Genomic DNA, 8492 nt, shown 5'->3' with positions numbered 1-8492 from the left:
TCAGGATCGAAGTTCTCTCTAGGCTCACCCAGAGTCATGCCATAGTAGTCTAACTTATTCTGCAGTAAATGATAGCTTTTTGAACTTTTAACAATAAAATCAGAAAAAACCAATAAACCTGGAACGATGGACTGTTTACCGAAATCTGTAAGGTGTTTAGCACTGACAATAGACAATTGCCTTATAATCTCCACGCTAGCCACCCTGTTTGGCACTGTAATTGGAAGCATGTGGGGTTTCCCTTCATACCCAAATACCCTGATTTCTATGTGATTAGCATGGCAATACCAATCACCCCAATTATGATCAATCTATGATTCTGGAGAGAAGTCCTTTGGCCTGAGGAATCTCTTAATTTCAGGGGACAAAGTGTAATCCCTGTGTTGCCCAAAAGCTGCACTAAGAGGTTTCACAAAATATTCTTGAAAGTGCCAGTACTGGTTGTTCATGAATCTTTGGTCCCATGCAGAAACCCATAACTGAACTAGCTTCTTCAAACCATTCTTATCATAAGATCGAATGCAGAAATCATCTGACCAGAAGTTAATCTCTTGTCCACAATAAAGAATGATATGCATTAACAAGGAGTACAATGAAAAATGAACATTCACAAGGTCCCCTTTCAACTTTTCCAACCCATGATTTAAGGCATCTGCAACATAAGTGGCAAAATCAAATGACCTAGGGTCTTTTGACTGTAAATCAGCACACAGAACCATAACCCCAATATCCATGAGTGGATGAGCCTCTAGGCCTAATACTTGGGCTGCAGCATAATATGTATATTTGAAATATGGATGGAAGTGGTTGACATCAAAAGGCACCTTGTCATCTTTGCTAAACGGAACAAATGACCCACCCACTTTTGGCCGATGAATAGGTAGTCTCCAAGTCCTGTAGATGTTTTCCAAACTAAAGAATTCTTGTGAAAGTTTCTTCATATCGATACTCTCCTCCACCTCCCAGTCTAAATCAAATACCATATCAATAGTTTGTTTGTTAATCACCACTAATGGATTCCCTCTGTAATCACATATGGTTTTGGTTCTCGGATTATAACAATCTACCAGAGCTTTCATTAATTCAACATCTACAAACACGTTCGGGACTACCAATTTCCCTAAGTTCTTCTTCCATAGATTACTTATGGGCTCAGGAGCATCCCTTCTTTTGTAGCTAAATAAGAATAATTCATGTCCTCTGATTTCAGTCCAAATGTCTCCTAGATTTTCAAATCTATCCTCCAATCCTTCTTCTTCACTTTTGATTTTTTTAGACCTTACACTAGATGAGGGACACTGGTCTAACAAATCCTGAGTCAGAGCTCTCCCTTCCTTCTTTTGTCTTTTGGGCTTCTCTTCAGGGTTTAGTTCTTTTCCTTTCCTACTCTTTTTAGAAGAAGAAGATGAAGGTTCCATAATTATAGCAAATACGAGAGACAACACTTACTTGGAGAAATGCCCGGCTCTTCTGATTGTCGTTCACAAGTTTCCGCAAGTTCTTCGCAATTTTCAGTCTTTTGGCATTGATCTGGCTCTTATGAAAATTCAATCGGTTCAACTGTATTCGTATGGGCAACTTGTGCACAGTTAATGTTCTGCGTCTACAACGGCTACTCAAGTGTTTAAACTTAATTGCAGATGTGACATTCTTCACTTGGGCCTTTAACTCTTTTGCGGGAAGTACAGTTCGACCAAAATGATCGTAATTCAAGTTATCGATGAAACCCTTGTCTTCGGCCGAGTGTTTAAATCTTTCATCGAAAGCCCATTCTCTTCGATATTATTCTTTCGGTGAGTAGCCCATGTCGAGAAGCCACTTTCAAGACTCATCGAAATCATTCTTTCATCGACAAACCTCCTTTTCGATAGGTCACTCGCAAGTTTCATCGAAATCATTCTTTCGATGAGTTCCTTTCTTCAGTGAAGGTTTATGTATGTTCATCGACAGTCCTTTTCCATCGATATCCTCCTTTATCGATGAAACACCTTTGCTTTTGTTCGACATTATGTCATCAATGAGGTCTTGCATTTCGATGAATGCTTTATGAGTTTCTTCGGTAGTCATATTTCTTCGAAATTACTTTTTGCCCTTTTGCCTTTTGTTTTTCACCTTTTCGATGAAACTTGGAGTATCGATGAGTGGTTTTCTGTATTCATCGAAGGTGACTTTTTGCCGAAATACTTTTGCTTGGTGCTTTACATACTTTATTTCGATGAAAATACTTTTTCGATGAAGCTTCTTTTGAAATGCTCGATACAATTTGCTGGCCGAAAAATCTTTTAGTCTTTACGCCTATGGAAATATATATTTTTTATATATTTTTTATTTTCAAACATAGTGTTCAACAGAACCATCTGCAAGCATTCAAATAATGTCATCTCGACTTCTATTGCATGCATGGTAATCCATAAATTTTGCCAAGCTAGTGCACTTGAATAATCATTACATACGTGGAATAATGGGAATATAGCGAAGAACCTTGTGAGGAACCCTTTTTGTTATTTGATCTGTTCGATATCTACTGATATGACGTTCAGGGCATTCAGTTCAAAATTCATGTTTTTTTTGATATATAATATGATCATTGGGACAAGCATCTATTGCTTGATACTCCATTCCAATATCTTTCATAATGACAGATAATTCTCGGTGTGAGCGAGGTAGAATATTTGATGGTGGTAACAAAAACTCACCTATCAATCTACAGCGAAAAAATATAATTTGTTATAATAAAGAATATTAATGGTATAGCATGATTCATATTTTATTATGACATATATGACATACCTTAACATACGTGACATTGTTATGTTGGATAAACCATTCATAACCTTCAAGTTCACCAATAACAATACAGCGGAGAGAAGAGTTGCCTGCAAGCCTTCGTAAAGGGCCTCAAATGCCTTCTCAAGTAGAGGGACATCATGAACAACATCAAGGTCATCTTCATCATCATGATTAGTTGTGCGAGTACTAAATGAGTCATGGATCAATGTATTTGTACCATCATCTTCAATTGTGTTTTCTGGCTCATGACCGTCATCTTCCATGGGATCATTATCTTCAGCTTCGATATTCACACCTCCATGTTCGTCCACTTCGAAAACCATATTCTCAAGGTTGTGTTGATCCATACCATGTGTTCCAGGGTGCTTGACCTATATAAAATTGATAGGAACAAATAAACCGCGATCATGATCTCATCATCACGTGATTTATTATGTATATAAATTGTCGCCATGATATAATGAAAAAATTGCCAATGGATGATAATCATGTCCACCTTCAATGTGACCATGCAGCCTACAATGTTTCTTCGATGTTTTGATTAGAAGTCTTCTAGTCTTTAACCCCTTACAAATTTTGCACGGACAATAACATTTTCCATCACCTTTTCTTTTCAAGTTAGACCACAATCTAGCAATTGTCTCCTTATTTTGTTGTTCGTTGATATTGTCTGACATGGTCTTTCTTCACTGGCAAGAAAATAGAAATTATCATCATTGAATAGAGCATCTTATTGAATTTAGATTTCTAGTTTGCTTATTTTGCATATAAGCTCGCCCAAATATTTTACAGTTATTTTTCATCAAGATTCCCTCAGCAACTAGCAGATCCTGCTTCCATACTTTAATTCTATTTTCTCAAAGGACAATCCTAAAAATCCATGCATTGCAAACAACTTTTTACACCTTTGTTGGTTGTGGTGGCATCACAGAGAGTTTACATCAATAAATGAAGAACATGCCAATGCTTTTAATGCAGCAGTAGAAGTCTATCTCTTATTCAATATCTCTAGTGAAACCCCCATGATCTTTTGTTGGAGTAGAATTTGTTATATTCTAAAAAGGGTCTTGTACTTTGTTGATGTGATATTCATCTACCTCAAGAAATAATTGTTCTTTTCTCCAACAAGAAGTGGAACTAAATGAAGATCTAGCACCATGAAATGAATCCTCAAAAGGATTACTATAGTTAGTTTTGGTAGATAATGATCTGGGTAAAATACTAATGTGGCTTTAGGAAACATTATGTACTATCTTAGCATACTCTAAAGACTTTGGTGCGACATGATACATCCAATTAAGTCTCCATCGGTATCTCTATTGTGTTTATGGATTGGGATTCAATGTACTTTTTTTATACACAGATTTTACTTTCAACTGAGGAGGTTTGTATGTACTTGTCTTTCGATTGTATTCCTATTTCAAGAATTTCTTCTATCAACAAATCATTTGTTGTAAGTTGTACAAGTGGAAGCTTGAACATGCCTTCCATGCTAGCCTTGTTGATACATTCAACACCATCTTGTGCAACAAATCTTTAGAACTCCACTATTTCATTGAAGAGTGAGTAGTAGGGACAATCTAGGACACTTACAGAGGTTTTGCAAGAGAGATAAATAGACCTAAATATTATGGCTTAATAATGATAAATAGGTAAACAGATAAGAAACTCTCAATATCAAAATGACTTTCTCAATTGTCTTTACTAGAAATGGATAGATCTGCTAATAATGGCTTTATGACTATATGTCAACTTTAGACTCAATCCAAGAAGAGCTAGAACTAATATGCAATATCTATATTTATGATCTCTATAATATAACAATCCCATAATTATGTTTCCATGCATCTATACCACAACACAAACATCATGCTAGTGTTCAGCCATAGCAATTGATATCCTAATTATAGAATGTGAAATATGCACATAACTATGAATAAAGATTAAGAAAAACAAAGAAAGATGCTTATTGCAAACATAAATTACTAATGGACAAGAATTGAATTCATTGTAGATAGTTTTGAATATCAAATTCACTTATTTGTGTGCATTTACTAACTCATGTACTTGTGGTCGACCATTTATCTCTTTCATAAATTAAACACATTAATAACATTAAATGGCTGAGTAATTATGTTTTAGTTGAAATTGAAAATAAAATATTTTATTTTAGGACAGCTCACACTATTCCCTATCATATTTTAGACTCTCGGTTTTGTTAGTAGTGGTTTGATGTCTTTGGGGCTAATCATTGCATTTCTTTAGTTACGTTTGCCAGCGTACTCCCAACCTATGCCAAAATGGGAGCTTTGGAACAGGGTATGGACATCCATCAAAGCATAAAAGATGGAGGAATTTTGTCAGATGTAGTTGCAACTGCACAAAATGGATTTGTTGAGAAGGCTTTAGAAACTTTCAAGAAAATGCAATTGGTAGGTGTAAAGCCAAATTCCACAACCATTGCTACTATCCTCCCCGTCTGTGCCAAAATGGGAGATTTGGAACAAGGTATGGACATTCATCGAAGCATAAAGGATAGAGAAATTTTGTCAGATGTTGTAGTTGTAACTGCCCTGGTAGACATGTATGCAAAATGTGGAAGCATAGACAAGGCACGTGAACTATTTGATAGAATGCCTGAAAGAAATGTTGTCTCATGGACTGCAATGATTGCTGGATATGCACAAAATCAATTTGTCGAAAAGGCTTTAGACACTTTCAAGCAAATGAAATTGGAAGGCATAAAGCCAAATTCCACAACCTTTGCCAACATCCTCCCTGCCTGTGCAAAAATGGGAGCTTTGGAACAGGGTATGGACATCCATCAAAGCATAACAGATAGAGGAATTTTGTTAGGTGTTGTACTTACAAATGCCCTGCTCGACATGAATGAAAAATGTGGAAACATGGACAAGGCTCATGAATTGTTTGATACGATGCCGCAAAGAGATGTGATCTTATGTGAATAATCAACACGCGCGTATACGAGAGGAAGGGATTGCTGCTACAAAATTGAACACTCACTCCTCAATCACAGTTCTATGGTTTTACGAGATTAAACTAGGACAATTAACCACCACATATATATTTTTTGCAACATGAAACTAAAAAATAGGGCAATTTGAATCTACCTCCTGCGCAGGATTGCCTTCGATGAGGGTTTGATGTTCTTGGGGGTTGAATTCGCCATGGATGCCTATGCGGGATTGCAATTCACAAATGAATTTCCCACCTCTTTTTTATTTTGCAATGGTCGCTGTTGTCGGAATTACGATGAATGCGAGCACTTTTTTTGAAAAAAAAGAAAATTCTCATTGCTAATGCCTTCTTCGTCGAAACCAAATGGGAAATTTCCATCGGAATTATGACGAATGAGGGTATTTTTTCAAAAAAAAACAAATTTGGCCACAATATACCTTCTCCGTTGGAAACCTCAGTTGAAAATCTAGTCCAAATGTATTAGTGGAGAGATTATGTATGTGAGGATATTTATGTAAGGGTTATTCTAGTAAAGGGTTTAGGGTTTCAGACCAAATAAACAAAGCTTAAAACAAAACTATATTCTGGCATAGAAGATGTTATCTTAGAAGCTCAACACTTCTCCGGATTGTAGTCTAGATTTATATATAGTCAGTGAGGCTCCATTTGTGATTGAGCAGTGTGCTCTAGGCTATAAGCTTTCCTGCAAGTGCAGGCCCCTTCTATTTTGTAATATCTCTTCATATGGCCAGTGGATTGATATTGTGGGTCACAAATCCCACCGTGGTTTTTCCTCTTTGATGTTTTCCACGTATAATTATGTGTTTTATGATTCTCATTTATGTGATTGGATTATTGGTTGCTTTACTTCTTTCAATTTTGTATGTACCGGTATACTGGTTGGTGTATGCATGTTTTAATAAGGCTAAAATTAATTCATCTGGTATAACACTGATTCACCCCCCTCTCAGTGTTATTGGATTCCAATAATTGGTATCAAAGCCTTGTGCCTTGGAGGAAGTTTAGCAGCTTGAGTAAGATCCTGAATCCAGAATCCATGTACATGGGTTTGGAGAAACAACTTGAGATGGTGCTTGAAAATTATGATGTTGAAAGGTTGAATAACTTAAAGCTACAAGATGAATTGAATTCTGCTAAGGAAGTCATTATTATCCTACAAGAGAGGCTATCATCTGTTCAAGCTAGGAGGAAGGAACTTTTGCAAAGTCAGGATGATGAAGAGAAAGATGCACTTAAGGAACAATGTCAGGAATTGAGTCAAGAGAACATGGTTATGAGAAATAAAATGCAAGCTATAACTATGAGAATGTCTAAGGAGATTGAGGACTGAAAGAAAAAGGAAGAAAATCTTTTTGTATCCCTAAAGAATAAATTTGAAGAATTTGGTAGGTTGGTTCATGAGAATGATATGTTGAGCACTGATTTAGTACAATCCCGAAGTAATGAATAAGAGCTTGAGAGACAAATATTGAGAGAAGATCTAACTACTGCAAGTGAGTATAAAAAAAAATTCAAGATTAGCTCAACACAGCTAGATGAGTTATTGAAGAGGCAAAGGCAGATTAGAGATTCTAGTGGACTTGGATTTGAGCAAGGACATAGTTCTGGTACTGCTAATGAAGATCAAAACAATAAGGCATCGGTAAGGAAATTTAATGCTTATAAATTTAATGGTAGATGTTTTGTTTGCAATAGATTTGGTCACATGGCTAGACAATGTAGAAACTGAGCAAATCAGAACCTCGATTCTGGTCTCGGTAAATGTTCTAAATGCAATAAGTATGGTCATAAGATAGAAGATTGTAGAATGAATGTTAAATGCTATGCATGTGGAAAGTTTGGACATATGGCTAATCAGTGCAGGTCAAGCAATTTCACCAGTTTTAGCAAAGTAATTCAAAGGAAGAATGTTACATGTTATGCATGTAATGAGGTTGGACATATCGCTAAATTATGTAGAAGTAGAAATCCACCGGTTGGTAATGGACAATCAAATGAGAAAGGGAAATGATCAAATGAGAAAGGGAAAGAGAAGGTTAGTGAAATCTGGAAAGATCATACTCAAAGATGGGTTAGGAAGACCGAAGAACAATCATCAGGTGGAAATGCACTAGTTACTTATCCGGTAGAGGAGGTTGCTCCTGCATCGACAGGTAGCTCATCCGGTAACTGAGGCAGATGCCTTAGGGGTAGGAAAAATTTATGAAGATGCTGCATATGCCCCAGGAAGAGGTTCTGGAAGATGTTCCAGACATTGGAGATGCTTATTCGACATGGATATGTTTTGTTCGAGATCCAATATCTTTCACTGGCAATCATTAACGTCAATAGAAGATTAGGGTTTTTCTTAGAGGTTAAAAGGTTGAATTTGTTAGGATTCCCACAAATACTGAGAGGGGGGTGAATCAGTATCTAACCGGTAATATAATTTTCTTAACTTAAAACATGTAGAGCATATTAATGCTGTGTATCGGTAAACAGAAAGTAATGCAATAAACAAAGATAAAAACAACCACATGAAAAACACACCATAACACAAGGATTTAACGAGGAAACTTGGTGTGGGAAAAAACTCGATGGAATTTGTGATCCACAATATTCACTTATTGGCCAATAAGAGAATATTACTGCTACAAGAGGGGCCTGCACATGCAGGAAGGCCAAGTGCTTAGAGCTCACTGCTCAAATACAAAATAGGAAGT

This window comes from Cryptomeria japonica, chromosome 3, assembly GCF_030272615.1.
Source record: "Cryptomeria japonica chromosome 3, Sugi_1.0, whole genome shotgun sequence".
Taxonomy (NCBI): domain Eukaryota; kingdom Viridiplantae; phylum Streptophyta; class Pinopsida; order Cupressales; family Cupressaceae; genus Cryptomeria; species Cryptomeria japonica.
Note: the sequence above shows the minus strand (reverse complement) of the source record.